The following is a 17,688-nucleotide window of genomic DNA, read 5'->3' as shown; positions in this document are numbered from 1 at the left end:
TGGATCTCCAACCAAAATAACAGTCAGCCCACCACAAAAAAGGTTGTTGCCTTTAGCTTCACGAAGACGAGCGTCAATTTTTCCAAGCATGGTCAAGCTCAACATTGAATATTCGTCAATTATGATAATTTTAACATGACGAAATTTCTCTTGAAGAGCTGCCAGTTTCGCTCCATTAAGAGGGCCAAACTTTGTGCCTTGGCCTTTTTCTACTGGAATTTGAAATATCTTGTGCAAAGTTTCACCGCGGATGAGATGGGCAGCTTTCGCGGTGTAGGCCGAACGGACGATATGTTCTTTAGGGACAGCACTGGAAATTGCTGAAATAGTGAAGGTTTTGCCAGTACCAGCTGTGCCATTGACGATCAATAACAACTGTTTCCGAGATTGCAGAGCCTCAACAACCATATCGAACCACATTCGTTGTGAACGATTCAGTTGACTGGGACTGACAAACGGTAAATCTGTAGAATCAGTGCCGAGATCTCTTCCGTTGGTTAGATGATTAACCACCCAAGTGCTTCCACAGGCCAATTCATGTGGAGTGTAATGAAGCTGAAGACTAGTCAGCCAAGGGAAAGAACGGTCAATCACAGGTAGATCAGAACGAACTTCTTGTTCGCCAGCAGGTCGCATACCGACCGCTTGCTGCCATTCAAGTTGATTAAAGTTGTCGTTTTCAATGTTGTCTTCTTCCTGGAGGTCATCAGCTGCCTGATCTAATCGACTTTGTAATTCTTCGTCTAAGTTGAAATATTGACGCAGTTCCTGAGCTGCAGTCAATCGAAAGTCTTGCCATTGGCGTACGACAAGGTTGTCATCCAAAAGCATTGGAATAGATGATTCCGTCCATGGGAAAAACTTGATTAGCGAATATCGGCAGAACAGATGGTAGGTAGCTGACGTAGGAGAATTTCGATGCACCGGGAATGTCAAAACAATGGTCTTGTCCGGCTTGGGATTATTTCTAAGATTCCCTTTGACGACAGTGAAGTGACGACAAAACTCGATAAAATTGGGTTGATCAAGATTCCAATTGGGGTAGGTGTTTTGTTCAATGTAAACATGACGTTTGGCAAAGTAGGTAAGCAGAGTTGGTCGAGTTTCCAACTCACCAGTCGTTGGATTTCTGAAGACTTCGTTTACAGTCAGGTCCAAAGAAACGTTGACGTAATTGAAGGATGATTCACAGTGGTGGCCGGAAAACAAAATGCGCGACGCTTCACCTTTCCCGATGTCACGATGGCCAATGGAACGAATGATAGAGGAGCGAAAAGCGGAGCCAGCATTATCTGTGACATCAGCCTTGTTGATAATCGTTTTGATCACTTGCTGTAAAGTGTTTCCAGACCGCTCTTGTTTGCTAGCATACTTGACCATGTAGTTCATTGCAGCGTGATGATCAAGAATGAGCTGAAGATCTACATTGGCACACCAATGTTCCAACATTGATCTGTTGTGAACATTCATGTACTTGTCGTTTCTTTTGAGAACAATTTTCGCACGAACAGAGTCTGTGTTTCCGATTTTTTCAAAAACTATTCTCGATTCACTAACTAGATCAAAAGGAAAGTGGAAACGACATTTGCCGTCCTTCGATTTACAGTAACCGTCTGGTCGACAGACGTGACGTTGAACACAGTTTGCCAATCTTTCGTAGAAGTCGTCCATGGCTGCTCCATCGTTCAAAATTGACGAGACATTGCTTGAACACGGATGGGGAACTGGTACTTCAGCATTGAACGGGTTGACTGGATCAGACCGAGTATTACAGGCACACAACAGAGTATCGGCATACTTTAGAACCTTGAGTTCTGCAAGAATGCCGGCTTCAACTAGATCTTGCTTTTCTTGGACGTCTTGTTCGCTAAGGTTTGCTGTGTACTGTGGATCAGCTAGTTTTTGCGCCATAAGTCGGCCAGCGTAGACTTTAATCATTAGGTCGGCAATCCCCGGGTCGTTTTTGAGCTTTACAACACCGTGGGCATGAATGGCTGTTCTTGATTGCCACTCGAAACGATACCAAAACCATTCGAGATCCAAGACACCACCGAAAAAATGTTTCATGAAAAGACGTAATTTTTCGGAAAAGTACCAGTCTGCTAGATGTAAATTTGCATTTGTACTCTGGTAGCGAAGTTTTGGTTCAGCTGAACCGTTGGGCATGAGACGATGGAGGTCGTCCCAGTGATTGTCAGCAAAGCTAACAGTAAAAAAAGCCGTGCCAAGACCTTTCTGTTGCATTATAGCCTCTAATTCTCTCCGACGCTTGCTCCAGTAGGCGTCACTGCCAGTGACATTGGCTGTATAGGAGTACATTTTGCTGATGACCGAGTCAAGTTGACCGTTGGCAGCCATAGCCTTAAGTTCCTCCATAGACAATGCAGCTTCTTCGGGATTTTGTCTCAGAAAAACGGAACACTGCCCAAGGGCTCGATGGCGTCGTATGCGATCAACCGACCAAAAACAGAAGCGCTCATGTTCAGCAAACGGATAATACAAATACCCGTTTGGATGAGATTCGTCGGGTTCCTTTGTACAATCAATCTCGGCATATTTCATTAAGTGGTTAGAAGCAACGAGTTCGGATAGGTCTTGTCTGCGACCTTTCTTTGTTGGGTCAGCTTGCCCAAGAGGAAACAACTTGATGAAAGCCAGAGATGCAAGACCAGACATGACCTCAAATTCGTTGATAGGCTCAGTTGAAATTGTTGGCCAATTAACCGGATCGAGCGCATTTAATATTTCATTTTGTTGAGGAGGCCTGATGTTGTTTGAAATGACGAAAGCGACATCAGGAGGTTGTGGCTGATCAAGAATGTCTTCTGATGGAACATCCCTTGTCATGGCTCCTTCGTCAGTGACATTCAATTCATCGTTGTCGCTGTCCATCGTCGGAATATTTAACAAAGGTCCATCTTCGGGCAGCAAATCACAGTTGGTCTGGCTAAAAGTGATACGATGTGAAGCAAAGCCTGGATGGTTCTGAATGAGAAATCGGCCAACTGCTTCAACTCGTTTACGGCAAACTTTGAATTCGGCACAGGTGTTGTCCACACCTCTCCTTCTTATGACGAGGCACGGAAGTTGCTCTGCTGTGAGAGGAATCTCTCTGATGAATCCGGCTACGTCTTGTTTGAAATTTGCCACGTAGCCACGAGAAACATGTCCACCAGAAGGTAGCCGGAAGACAGACATGATGGAAATTACTGGCGAGAGAAGCATTTCTTCAAGAGGAGTAAGTTCCCGAAAGTGCTTCTGAATTGCTAGTGGAATAGATGAAAAATCACGCACCATATCATTTTGAATGCCAAAAGGGTTGAATTCCGTAAGTTTCTTGCAACGGCAGCAAATGTAGGGATCGACAATTGCATCTGTTGTAGGCCACAATTCTCGACAGTGGAGGCAATGCTGCTGATTTAATTGATGCAATTCAGAATGGAATTTTTTCATATGCTTGTCGACGAAAGGTTGCTTATGAAGCGGTCCATTGACGGAAGCATCAAAAACATCTAGATATTCTTCTTTGGAGATTTGACGGGTTTCCCTAGATCGTCGTTGAATACTTGCATTACTTTGTCGCCTATCGTTAGCTTCATCTTGGGTTTCATTGGATATTCTGGCGGCAAATCGAGCAGCGGAAGCAGCAAGTCTAGCAGCAGTTTGTTGAGGACACTCGGCTTCTCTGTCGAATGTATGCCTCAGAGCATCTTCAGCACGGCGATTAACAGTCTGTTGTTCAGACTCGGCTGATCGTACTGCAGAATTCCTGAGAGCATTTGCTTCAAGTCGAGCACACCGCTGAACTTCAGACTCGGCTAATCGTGCTGCAACATTTCTAGCAGCATTTGCTTCAAGTCGAGCACAAAGCTGTACTTCAGACTCTGCTGATCGTGCTGCAGCATTCCTAACAGCATTTAATTCAAGTCGAGCACACCGCTGAACTTCAGACTCGGCTAATCGTGCTGCAACACTTCTAGCAGCATTTGCTTCAAGTCGAGCAAAAAGCTGTACTTCAGACTCGGCTGATCGTGCTGCAGCATTCCTAACAGCATTTGCTTCAAGTCGAGCACAAAGCTGTACTTCAGACTCGGCTGATCGTGCTGAAGCATTCCTGACAGCATTTGCTTCAAGTCGAGCACACCGCTGTACTTCAGACTCGGCTGATCTCGCTGCAGCATTCCTGACAGCATTTGCTTCAAGTCGAGCAAACCGCTGTTCTTCAGATTCCGTTGCTCTACGTTTGGCTTGCCTAGCTGCAAGTTCATCCTTTCGTTTTCTCTTAGAAGACATTTTGACGTTCGATAATCCGGGAATAGATTTGACTATTGCTTTTGGTGTGGTAAAAAAACAATCAGGCAGAAACGGTATTTTTGTGTGGTAAAAACAGTCTGACAGAAACGATGTGTGTTTGGCACCCTTTAAAATCAATTTGTTTTTTTTTATGGTAAAACAATCGATATTCTGGGAATAGAAATCATCAAAGTGATGGAGCAATGTGATTTCTTGTTTTCTTTGTGTGGTAAAAAAAACAATCAGGCAGAAACGGTGTTTTTGTGTGGTAAAAACAGTCTGACAGAAATGGTGTGTGTTTGGCACCCTTTAAAATCAATTTGTTTTTTTTATGGTAAAAACAATCGATATTCTGGGAATAGAAATCATCAAAGTGATGGAGCAATGTGATTTCTTGTTTTCTTTGTATGGTAAAAAAAACAATCAGGCAGAAACGGTGTTTTTGTGTGGTAAAAACAGTCTGACAGAAACGGTGTGTGTTTGGCACCCTTTTAAAATCAACTCGAGTCGAATCACCCTTATATAACCTCGTATCAACACTTTCTTTCGCAATTGCAATCCTGTGGGATTTTTCTGTCACAGTTCAATATCCTTGCAAGTTATTTTCGTTTAGTTTGCTCAACTCAAATGTTCCTATTTTTACAAATAAAGTTCAATAATTGAATTTAAAAATAACCATTTTTTAGTCAAATAACTGCAAAACATAAATGCAAATCTGGTTGTTGCGTCATGGATGGGACATCAAAGATTGCGTCATCACGGCGATACTACGGACATCTGGTGGTGATTTGTTTGGGCGGAATATATTCGTAAAATTATTTTACTCATGTTTAACCATCCATTACGAATATATTTCAATAAAAATTATTCGACGAGAAGGATGAATTTTTAACTTAACACTTTAAATAAATGACACTTACATATGTAGTGGAAAGTGAAATTTAAACCTAAGGTGAAAAGTTGTAGTCGCCACCGCCAGATGTCACTAGTCGTTAAGCAATTATTTTAACAGTTTTTCATTAATTACAGAAGAACTAATTAAGTAAATGAAATTATTTTTGTTCTGGTCGCACCGCATATTTTTTGTCTAATTTTTAAGACCAAAAAGTCTGAAATGTGTCGTAAAAAGCCCGAGCTATGGAGCGTTACATACATACATACATACATACATACATACAGACAAAGTGACATGGCTTTTTTTTTTCTGCGTATGCGATTATTAGCTTCGCCCTTCGGGCTCGCAATTAACGAGTTTTCAGTTTCATATCTGTCTTTGTAAAATAGATCGTATTAGGTTGAAACAAAATAATAGAATAACAAAAATTGTAATTAAAATGTGTGTATTACAAAATATAACAGTAATTGGGAGACGCATGAATTTCGTTATCGTAATAAAAAGAATGCTGCGGAACATCGAAAACCAAGTCATTAAGAGAAACGAAAATGAAGGTATTCAGAGGGGAAATTATGAACGAAAATCGGTCTTGGCAAAATAACGCAGTCTCCAATTCCTCCATTACAAAAACAAATTTTTCCGCAACTTCTGCAATCCTTAAGAAAACTGCGCTGCTCTCTGAGGTAGCTAAACGCCGCAAAAATACCGTGCCCACGGTACACAATCTGCCTGAAATTGTAATTTCAGAGTTTGACATTTTGAATTCTCTGAAATGTCGTATCTTTGACGTACACTAAATTGCTCCATCACGAATGAGTGACTCCCACAGGGGGATTAATAGATTTCTGTAAACATAATTTGTCAACATTTGAAAAGTATTGCCCCCCGCCATCAGTTTTCATGTGTAATCTGGCGAGAAATAAAACTCACCGGACAATTGCAAGCATCATTCCTTAAATACTGGTTACAGCCAAATGCTCTGCAGGTGTGTGTGGTACTGTGGTTTAAGATGTTTAAGTTTAAGTGTGGTGTTTAAATTGGTGACGGTCATGAGCCCGTCACGTGAGCTGCAAACAAAGACCAAGCCGCTAGGGCCGAGGATGAATTCCGTTTCGGCGCTCATGGCGTCGCCAGTAATAATCCATTAGGCTTGTTGTACCGAGGCTTCTATTAGTCTCGGCATTGTAGTAGCCCCTCTCGTTTGTTTGAATTCAACATAGTGACTGGCTGGTATGCGCAATATCGCCAAAATCCCGGTAAAAGACTAGATTGGAAATCCTTGCGAGTGGGTTAAACGAGTTCGCTTTTATTAATAAAAAGACGGGGGCAAGAAGAAACTTGTGAACGAAATTTTTATTAGGGCCAAAAAAAATTAAATTAAATAAAATTCCGGCGGAAAGAATTCGCCAAAACTGCGTTGCCTGGAGACGACGGAAAACATCCGGGCCCGAAAAATGTGTTTAGATATCTCGGATATACTTTTACAGAGATACAAAAATTTTGTTTTTCGCTTGTGGGGGGGAAATAAAAAAAAGGTAAACAGGAAATCAACATTTAACCAGCGTCAATGATGGATTCGACAAGGCCCCTTTAGAACGTCAAGCCTATAGCCGGCGGAACCAAAAATGTTAGTCTGCGCCTATAATATCAAACGAATAGATAACCAAATAAAAATTTGAAAACATTAATTTGAAAAATAAGAATTATCGACCAAAAATAATTGGCCATCGTGGCTGATCTACTCGGAGGTCGTTTTTCGTATATTTTCTTCTGCGTGCCTGATCCAATAGAAACATTTAATTTGACAGAAAGAAAGAAAGAAAAATGTCTCTTCTTGTGATCGTACAAACAGACAAATAATCACCAGCCCAGCAGAAAAATCAAAGGCATTTTTAGTAGAAGAGATTATAAGGCGGCGGCGGCTGTCTGTGAATGTGTGGGAGAAAAAGAAATGGATACAAACAGCCTAAACACAAGAAGAAGAAGAAAAATAGCCAAGGCAACCAAACAATGTATTAAGCTTCCGATAGTTTCTTCTTCTTCTTCTCTATCTCATAGAGACACACACCGACCGCAGAAAATCTTCTTCTCTTTCACCCTTTTTATTTTCCACATTTTTTTGTATATACCCAGTGTCTTTCTCGTGTTCATTTTTTGGGAGAAGATTCTTATTGGCAAATTGCAGAGCCGCTCTTACAAGATCGCCTACGCTCTGCTGAACAAGTTGAGCAAACATGGCGGTGATGGGGTGGTAGGAAGCGGGACGGACGAGCTGATGGGCAGCTCGAGCTTCAAGCCTGGCGATTGGGTCGCTCTGCTGGTCTACCACAAAAGCGACGCCATCGGTTTCATATGAGTCTTTTACGGCTGTCTGCGCGCAGGCGTCGTGCCCGTTATCATCTAAGTGCCGCTGACGAGACGGGACACCGGATCACAGCAGATCGGCTTCCTGCTGGGCTCGTGTGGCGTCCAGGTGGCGTCCCTCACGTCCGACATTTGCCTAAAGGGCCTGCCAAAGACGCGGCCTCCAGTGGCGAAGTCATCGCTTTCTGTGTGTGACTGCGTGTTTGCCTGCGTGATGTGGGGATACCTGGACCTTATGACACCCGAAGTTTAGAAATTTTTTCATCATTGAATTGATGAGGAATATAGTTGTCCCTTTTTAAACCAAAATTCCCATATATTTTTCTTGTTATGACATATTCATTCTACCATCACATCACCCAGCACCTCTTTATAGCTATGAATAATTGTTTCCATTTATTTTTTTTAAACATCACACAGCCCCAACATCACAAAAATCTGACCGCGTTCAAGTTTGATTCTTCTGTTTGTTCTTCTTTTTGAGAAAATCTCAGCTGATGACTGCGTGTGGATTTTGTGTGTGGCTGCTGTCGTGTGCTGCTGTGACTTTACGTTGAATACATGACCAAAAAACATTTTAAAAAGTGTAACAGAATTACTACGTTTAACCTACATTTTCAAGATCAGCTGCTGAGCATTTTAAGGACAAGCAATTTTGACACGCCACGAATTTTTCAGAGTCGTATTTATTAGAAGTTGATTGACAGTAGCCAAATCAAATCCCCTGGGGGGATAATGATCACCGTTGATCGACTTTGTAATACACTTTCATTACAATTTCTGTTATTTTGTTTCAACCTAAAACGATCTATTTTACAAAGACAGATATGAAACTGAAAACTCGTTAATAATACTTAAAGGATAATATGTAGGTTTTCAGAAAGAATAGTTTTTTTAGGGATTAATATATAGGATTTACTATACTTTGCCGTTGTTATTGTAATAGAACGGCGTGTGCGTCATTTGGCCTACGGCTATGATGACGCATCACACCTGTACAGCTTCCGGTGCAACCCCTTCTCCCTTGCTGTCGACGCCGCGATTCTTTACCCTTCTTAGATTGCATCTCCATGCATAAATTACGCGTCCTCCACGCATATTTCAAGCCCCTTTTACCCCATTTAAATACTCTTTAAACCTCAATTAAGTGAGTTGACAGAACTGTCAACTCACTCGGGGGTGGGTTTTCTATGGGATACCTTTTGCTATCGTTTTCCTTATACTATGTCGCAACCCCACTCTTCTCATATAAAAGGGTGCGATATTCTTCTCTCCACACGGCAGATCCTTTTCGTAGTTTGACCGATCGGGTGTTTCCGATCATCGGTCCAGTTGTTCTCCCTTTTAACAAGTGTTGTGTTGTGTGACTTATTCAACTACATCCGAGTAAAAGGTACTGTCGCCTCTCTCATCCTTCTTCCTCTTCATTAGTTATCTTTCCTATCAATTGTATTTTCAGACTATACTAATAAACATTTACATTGTTGAGTCACGCCTCATATTTTATACATTCGTTCCCGTAAGAGACAAGATGCACGCGCCGTGTAGTCTCTTACATCTGGTGGCAGCGGCGTACGAATAGACTCACAATGTTTATGAATAAGAGTATCAGTCTGGAAACAGTTGATTTCTTTGCGCGTTTGCGTGAGCAACGCAATTCGGAATCAAGCATCATGACAGAGAGCTTGGTTCCCCCAGTTAAAAAACCAAAGTTATCTTTTTTACGAAAAATTGGAATCTTCAATCTGCCAGCGACATTGAAAAAGCCTTCTAGATGGGCACGCGCAAAGGCCGCTATTTGTAATAGCTCATCTCTTCTTGCAAAGACTCTTTGTTTTTTTTCGAAAAGAAAAAAGTCTGATTTCGAACAGAATATTGATGAATCACCAAAGACGACGGTCAAGGAAAAATTATCTACTGAGCAACTGCAAGAAAACAGGATCACCCGGGCGAGAACATCCTCTCGAATTCAAGATATCTCTGACAGCAACGTTCCAGAAGACCTTATAGAAGTTAAGAATCAAGAAATCGTTTTGCCAACGTACGGAAACGGAATCAAAGCGTCCGGAATGCAAAACTTTGGCAACGGAGACATTCCTGGCAATCGCAATACGTCAGAACTACGACAAAACGCAACCAACGCTACACGGCTTGTACATCAATGCTCCCCGGTCGCTTTTGCTACCCCCGATAGGAGTTCGACGCCAATAGCTCCAGTCGCAAGTTCAGTTCGTTTTTCCACCCCCACTTCTTCACCGCACACCGCAACTCATCTTTCCAGTAGCGTTCTTATACACCCTAACGTCGCTACTGCTGCAGACCACCTTTACGGCGAATCCGAAGTGCTCGTCATCAAACAACCGCGTTCTTCAGTAGTAAACGAAAATATTATCACTTTTGGGTTTCGATTGAAAAATATTCTTGAACGTGGCTACCCCAAGAACGCCCAACCTACAAAAGACGAAGAAACTACGCGTCCTCTGATATTCAGACAACAATTTCTTGCTGGACTTGACCTTCAGACAAAGTATAAAGTTCGTTATAAACACTTTAGAGTCTACGAAGATCTCGTAAGAGAAACTGACAAATATGACCGACGGCTAGAAGCAAAAAAAAAAAAATCAGAAAAAGGAAATTTGTAAACGATGTGACATCTACCTTATCACAGTCTGACTCCCATCTTCTCTGGCAGGCCATGGAGACACAAAATGAAAACATCAACGCCATCACGTCGCTGTCACGCTTCAACACAGACCCTCCAGATACAGCCATCGAACTAATTCCGAACGAAGACTTGACCAATCGTATTATGGAAATTCTGCATCACCTGATTGCATATCAACAAATGCCTCTCAGTGCTCATCAACATCTCCATCCGTTCAACTCTCCAACTTTAAATGTCCAAACGAACGAAGCCAATCGTTTTAGTTTAGCCAGAGTTGCAAGGAAAATGATCAACGCAAAAGGAGAAAGAGGAAGCCTAATGCCATATTATAACTACGGAGCTCCCAGCCATCAACCATCAAGCTGTTCCAACAAAGAGATCATTACATGCGGCTTGGCGGAAAGACAAATGGGCGTAACTGTGTAGACACCAACGGGAGACATGGGTCAGTTGATAGGAAATCCTTGGGTATCGTGAGGTCAGAGTAGATACATTAAAACTGAACAACAACAAAAGTAACGTATTATTTAGCAATAAGTTGTATTTTTTATTTAATTTCTAGAAACAGAGAATTCCTCATTACGACATGATTAACAAAAGATCTCCAAGAAAAAAAAAAGGGAAGCCTGGTTTGAACGTTTTCGGATAGATTTTATTTTTAAGGTTATCCTGACATGAGGAAAGTGTCAGATGGATTTAGGGTTACAGTTTAGAGGTTAGATCGAAACGGACGTTGCGGATGAATTTTTGTTATGTTAGTCTGGAACAAGAGATGTTGCCGGATGAAATCGATAAAAAAATAAATATGGAGATTAATAGGATTTGGTCATGTGCGTGGGATGAATGCTAATAAAAGTTTAGTGACATTGAAACGGCGTTATAATAGGAACAGTTGCTTTGAATCGTCAACTATAGAATTGTTCAAATTCAGGAGCGAAAGTTTTCTAGTGTTAAACGTTGAATAAGTAACAAATTGAAGCTTTTTATGATTCTTAAATTATTTTAATGGAATAACTTTCAAAAATAGTATAAAAAGTAAAATGTATCAGTCAAACCTAAGACGAGGCCCTATCAGCTAACGACCCATCGACCTGCTAGACAATGCAAGGAACTTGACGAGTAAGCAACAACGAAACGTATGGTAAAATTGGAAAAAAGAGTTAGTTTATCAACCATCGGACTTCAGACCGAAGCAAAAAAAATAGCAAGTTCTTGTGCATCAGCTGTCTCATCACCAGTTCAATATTTGTTTTCGCCTTTCTCATCGCCTTCCTGCATGATTTCTTGATTTTCGCGCTCCTTTTCGACATTTTCTCCGCATTTTCTGCAAGCTTCACCGCGCGTCAATTCGTCCCGTGTTCCAGTTCATCGTCGACGCCGTGAAAAAACTTTGGATTCTTCACCAGCAGCGAAACTTCAAGATCTTCTACCATCAATCAACCAATTGAGTAGATTACGGGACGTAATCAAAGGGGCCCCGGAGCCATGTAATAGAACGGCGTGTGCGTCATTTGGCCTACGGCTATGATGACGCATCACACCTGTACAGCTTCCGGTGCAACCCCTTCTCCCTTGCTGTCGACGCCGCGATTCTTTACCCTTCTTAGATTGCATCTCCATGCATAAATTACGCGTCCTCCACGCATATTTCAAGCCCCTTTTACCCCATTTAAATACTCTTTAAACCTCAATTAAGTGAGTTGACAGAACTGTCAACTCACTCGGGGTGGGTTTTCTATGGGATACCTTTTGCTATCGTTTTCCTTATACTATGTCGCAACCCCACTCTTCTCATATAAAAGGGTGCGATATTCTTCTCTCCACACGGCAGATCCTTTTCGTAGTTTGACCGATCGGGTGTTTCCGATCATCGGTCCAGTTGTTCTCCCTTTTAACAAGTGTTGTGTTGTGTGACTTATTCAACTACATCCGAGTAAAAGGTACTGTCGCCTCTCTCATCCTTCTTCCTCTTCATTAGTTATCTTTCCTATCAATTGTATTTTCAGACTATACTAATAAACATTTACATTGTTGAGTCACGCCTCATATTTTATACATTCGTTCCCGTAAGAGACAAGATGCACGCGCTGTGTAGTCTCTTACATTATCCTGTCTTTTTTGTCTGTAAGCTGTACCAGTCTATCCATGCGATGTTTTAAAATTCGCGCAACCTAAACGGAAACTTTATACAACTCCTACATCTAGCGGTAAAGAATGAGACCCCACCGCAGATTTTATTATAGCCGTTCTAGTGTCGCAATAGTTTTTCCCGTTCTAGTTTCGTCGCTTAAATATGGACGTTCTAGTGTCGGGTGGGCGTTCTAGTGACGCATTCCAAATCCATCAAGCGATAAAGAATTATTCACCGCTGCAGATTCTTTTACAGCCGTTCTAGTGTCGTTATAGTTTTTCCCGTCCTAGTTGCATCGCTTAAATATGGACGTTCTAGTGTCGGGCAGGCGTTCTAGTGACGCATTCCAAATCCATCTAGCGGTAAAGAATCATTCCCTGCAGCAGATTATTTTATAGCCGTTCTAGTGTCGCAATAATTATAAATGATTTCCCGTCCTAGAGTCGTTGTTAAAATATGAAAGTTCTAATGTCGCAAAATCCGTTCTACTGTCGCAGAGAAATTTAAAGGTTTTCCGTCCTATTGTCGTTACTTAAATGTGGACGTTCTAGTGTCGCTGCGGAATTTAGAGGTTTTTCCGTTCTAATGTCGTGGCTAAAATATGGACGTTCTAGTGGTGGAAGGGCGTTCTAGTGTCGCATTCGATTAGTCCTTGTGGTTATTAGTCCCAATGTCGCTATCGCTCTTGGACTACTTGTCCTGCCCTCTATTGTACGTTTTCATCTCTACACTCTGCTTAATTCTATTCAATTGCAATGATTCAATTGATTTCTCTGCTTTTTCAATTGGCAAACGTCAAAATTAAATACAATATGAATTCTTAATAAACATTTTTATGAAAAAATTACCTAGGACTTTTAAACGCCGGCCAAGAATTTTACCAAAACAGAGGGAAAACAATCTTCGTCTGCAAAACCCTTCGTAGCCTCGGTGCAGTACAGTACTTTATCCGCTAGAGGCACTACAAGCACTCCAAGAACTCGGGGTCAGTAGGGATAGGGCTAAAAGGATAGCACATAATCAACCATTCGTCTTTATCTATGGTCATAGGTGGATACTTATAAAAGAGGTATTAGGTTCAAATCTGTGGAAGACATTAATCATTTTTCAAAATTTTTTCCTTATTTTTTCCATATTTTTAAAGGGAAATGCCTAGAATCTGGAAAAAAATGCGAGTTTTTTCACATTTTTTAAAACTAAATCTGAATTTTTTTTTCTAAGTCCTTGCTAAAGAAAACAAAATTCAGATTTTGTTTAAACGCACACCGGTGTGAGGCCCTACTAATTGGAGCTCACGCACAACACATCTGAACAATCCGAAGCGCTAACCATTACACCCAAGAATTGCTAGAGGGGAACGCATTTAAATGATTTTTTATCCACTGAAATCTAGTACAATATTAGTGTTCCTGCATGGCAATGTCTCCATTTCCTCTCAGTTCCCTTTTACTTTCTGGTATAATTTCTTGTGCAGATGACACAAAACATCCGAAAAATATTATTGAATACTATTTTTGCCATACAAATAAAAAATCAAATCAAATATAATTGAAGATTGAAATAATAAAACATTTCGCTTATGCCAAGATTTGAACCACTAACACATATGTGATGGGAATGTTTGAAGTTACCAAACAATTATTTACTCAATTCCATTTTTCCAAAAAGAATCATATTTTTTTATTAAAATTTTGAATTTCCAAAAAACAAACCTCGGCCATGCAACTTCAACATATCGGTATGCTCTGGTGTGCGGTCCCACTAATTCGAGCTCACGCACACCGGTTTGACGCCCTACTAATTAGAGCTCACACACAACACATCTGAACAATCCGAAGCGCTAACCATTACACCCAAGAATTGCTAGAGGGGAACGTATTTAAATGATTTTTGATCCACTCAAATCTAGTACAATATTAGTGTTCCTGCATGGCAATTAGTAAAACCTCGGCCATCCCCGTCTACGAATGATGTGGCGCCCATACCTAATGCAGCACCCGTCCCTGATAAAATCATCCCCGACAATTTCTTATCAACTGATAGGTAATACTTACAATTACTTTTTTTTTAAAATTACCCCCTTGACTTGATTTTTCTTTTTAGTATTAATGGTGAATCAGTTGGTTATGATAGTGGTTCTTTTCTTAAAAAAACTCAACATTCCAATCGTGCGTCTAAGACGGTAGTTCGTAAAGTTAAGGCATCGAAAACAACTACTGCCAAATTAGCGTCGCTTGTAATGGCATCGACGCTGGGCCGACGAAATCCTCGTCGTCGATTAAGATGACAATTTCTCAAGTTCGTACAGTCTTCATTGATGAAGCAAACTACTTATTGACTGATAGGTTTTGATCAATATTGTCCGTTTTATTAGTATTTCACTGATGTGTTGTTTCTCACTTAGAGTAAACGTTGAAACAATTGCTGCTAGCAGCAATTGCAAGCAGCAATTGCAGCAATTCTAGCAGCGGTTCTATTCTTGAAAAAACTAAAATTGCGAATAACGTTTCTAAAACTGTTCTGAAACCCATGGGATTAGTAAAAAAAATCCTTTCTGCTGTCAATGACTGCTGTCAAAGCAGTGTCGCTTCTAAATAGCATGGATGCTGGACCAACCAAATCCTCTTCGTCCGCTGAGATTAGTTTCTCAAGTGTGTTTAGCCATCATTGATAAAACAAATTACCGACTGAAAGGTAGTCGTACAATTATCCGTTTTATTAATACCCTTTTGACTTTTTTTCTAGTTTTTTTTATGTTAACGTTTTTCAATCAGTTGCTACCACTAGCAGTCCCATTACTGAATAAACTAACATTTCGAATAACGTTTCTATGACTGTTTCGAAACCTAACAGATTAGTCAAAATACCTACTGTTAAAACTGTGCCGCTTCTAAATAGCACGAATCCATACCAAATCGTATTCCCCCGCTAAGAATATAGTTTCTCAAGTGCCTCCAGCCAACATTGATAAAACAAACTACTCCACTGAAAGGTAATGTTTACAATGATGCGTTTTATTAATACCCCTTTGACTTTTTTCTTGTTTTTTTTTCTAGTATTAATGTGGAATCAAATGCAGCAGTGGTTGAATTGTTGAAAAAACCAGCGTTTCAATTTACGTTTCTAAGACTGTGCTGAAACCCATGGAATTAGTCAAAACACCTTCTGTAAAACTAGTGTCGCTTCTAAAAAGCATGGATGCTGCACCGACGAAATCGTCTTCGTCCGCTGAGATGATTGATCGATGACGATTATTGATCCTTTTCCCCACATCGCTTTCCCTTTTCCGCAACCACAGCTTCCCCACCAGTTAACCAATCTATAATTGGTTATCTGTGACTCTGCCGAGTCAGACCCATCACTCACCTTATTATCACCCATATGAATTCCTATTTTAACTGAAACGAATCCGATTATGAAGCAGCTAGAGGCGCTAGAGGGTAGGCATAACGTTTTTGCCTTCATGCGACTCTAGCGTAAGAGAACGGAAACCAATCCGTTCTACGGCCCTCAAAAAATCCGTTTTTTAACGACACGGAATCGGATTAGTATCAGTTCACTGGTGAAGACTGTGTTGAGCTAACCATGTGTGTTTTTATCTAGGCTAATAAATAAAACGTACATCTAGTTAAGTTAACTATTTACGTTTTTCTTAATTTTCTTTCTTCTAGCAAATGAAATGGGGGAAAAAAATTCTCGTACTGAAGATGCGATAGAAAGGTTATGACAATTGCCCCCAAAAAAGTATAGTGATGGGCTCAAGATATCAATTAAGGAGTCCACGAAGAGAGGGCGAATTCGTTGAGTGAAACGCACGGTATTTTTTTGTATTCAATTTATTTGTTTATTTTTTCACTAAACTGTTGCTGTTATTAATGGTAGTTGGCTGCACTTGAAAGAGACAGTGGGGCTAACGTAGTTATGTTTATGCATACACCAAATGAAAAAGTTTCCAGTTTCAGAACTCGTGCTTATGGAAATATAGGAAAACAATTAGTTGAAACAACCAGCGTTTCGTTTGTGCAAATTGCAATTAAAAGCTCATGTTGCAGAATTTTAGGGTAGGCTATGATAGAATATATTAAGTGACATTCTAATTATTTAAAAAGTAATTGTTTTTAGCTAACCGTTCAAGTGCTGTGGAAATTGAAGATGCTCAGTTATCAGATAAAGATTCATTTAGAGAAGCCAATCATCTTTCTGAAGAAAAAGACGAAATGAATCAAGGTACACTTCTCTTTTGATATTACATCATACAGATCTTTAAAAAAATGTACATTTTGTAATCTCAGCTATAGAAAACTTCCATGTTGGTGGGAAAACCATAAATGACCTAAGTTTCGAAGCTAGTGAGGATTCTGATGATGCAGTAAAATTGACCCGACGAAAAAAAAGTGACAATGAACCCCAAAATAAAAAAACAAACAAATCTTCTGGTGCTAGTGTAACTGATGAAAATAACAGCGAAACTTTCACTAATTCTGTCTCCGGACCAAATTCAAAACCAAGTAGATTAATTAACATAGTTATTTAATTACGTACTGTGTCTTATACAACTGTGTCATGCCATTATTTACAGCTGGTGGAATTCAACCTCGCAAATCAAGATCCAAGAAATTGAAAAAAACCGCGTTTCTGTGCCCCCCCCCCAAAAGGCAAAAAGGACTGCTGAAACTAAGAAAAAGCTACCAATAATTTCCTACCATGCAGCAATCCCCAGCTAAAGTCCTCGTTCACCCAATTGATGAAGAATGTGGTAAGAAGAGTGATTTACACATAATTGTTCCAAGCCTTAAACAATTTATTTCCCATTAAAGACAGTCGAGATTCTGCTGAAATACTAAACGCGGTCCTAAGAAAACGGAGTATGCAACCCCAATCGAATTTAAGAAACTTTGGGAACGATGTTTACAGCACCGATGAGGAAAATAACGAGATGCTCGATCTTCCGATCACAACAAAGGCTACGATTCACAGAAGTGTAGGAAACGGTAACAAAATGTTGAGATAGTTTGACTTATTTACTTATTAAGACTTAATATTTCTGTTTTCAGAAAATGAACGTGATACAATAGATAAAAAAAGCAAAGAGAACAAAAGGAAAACTACCATTTTTGTTTCCCCCAAGAAGAAAAAAAACGCTTCTGGAATGATCATCAAACCTAAACTGCCGTTCACGAATGAGGCCCTACTCAAAGAATGGAGCGATGGAAACGGTAATAACAAGAAGTTTTAAAAATATTTTGACTTATTTTCTTATGAAAGCTTGTTTCTCCAAGGCTTTCAGAAGATGGTGATGGTTGTAACAATGATGAAACAATTGTTAAAAATAGAAAAGTG

The 17,688-nt window shown here is 40.3% G+C and overlaps 1 long non-coding RNA gene across 2 annotated transcripts; it reads left to right on the top strand.

Annotated features, from left to right (window-relative positions):
• Positions 1–13,397: 13,397 nt before the first annotated feature.
• On the top strand, positions 13,398–15,888 carry LOC124326002. 2 transcript variants are annotated; one of them, XR_006915494.1, is made up of 4 exons: positions 13,398–14,391; positions 14,452–15,042; positions 15,202–15,340; positions 15,405–15,888. It is a non-coding gene; the product is annotated as an uncharacterized LOC124326002 (long non-coding RNA). The 2 variants fall into 2 exon arrangements; XR_006915493.1 differs by having other exon boundaries at positions 14,452–15,340.
• The last annotated feature ends 1,800 nt before the right edge of the window (positions 15,889–17,688 follow it).

This window comes from Daphnia pulicaria, chromosome 2, assembly GCF_021234035.1.
Source record: "Daphnia pulicaria isolate SC F1-1A chromosome 2, SC_F0-13Bv2, whole genome shotgun sequence".
NCBI lineage: Eukaryota > Metazoa > Arthropoda > Branchiopoda > Diplostraca > Daphniidae > Daphnia > Daphnia pulicaria.
This window is presented reverse-complemented; position numbering and strand designations above follow the sequence as displayed.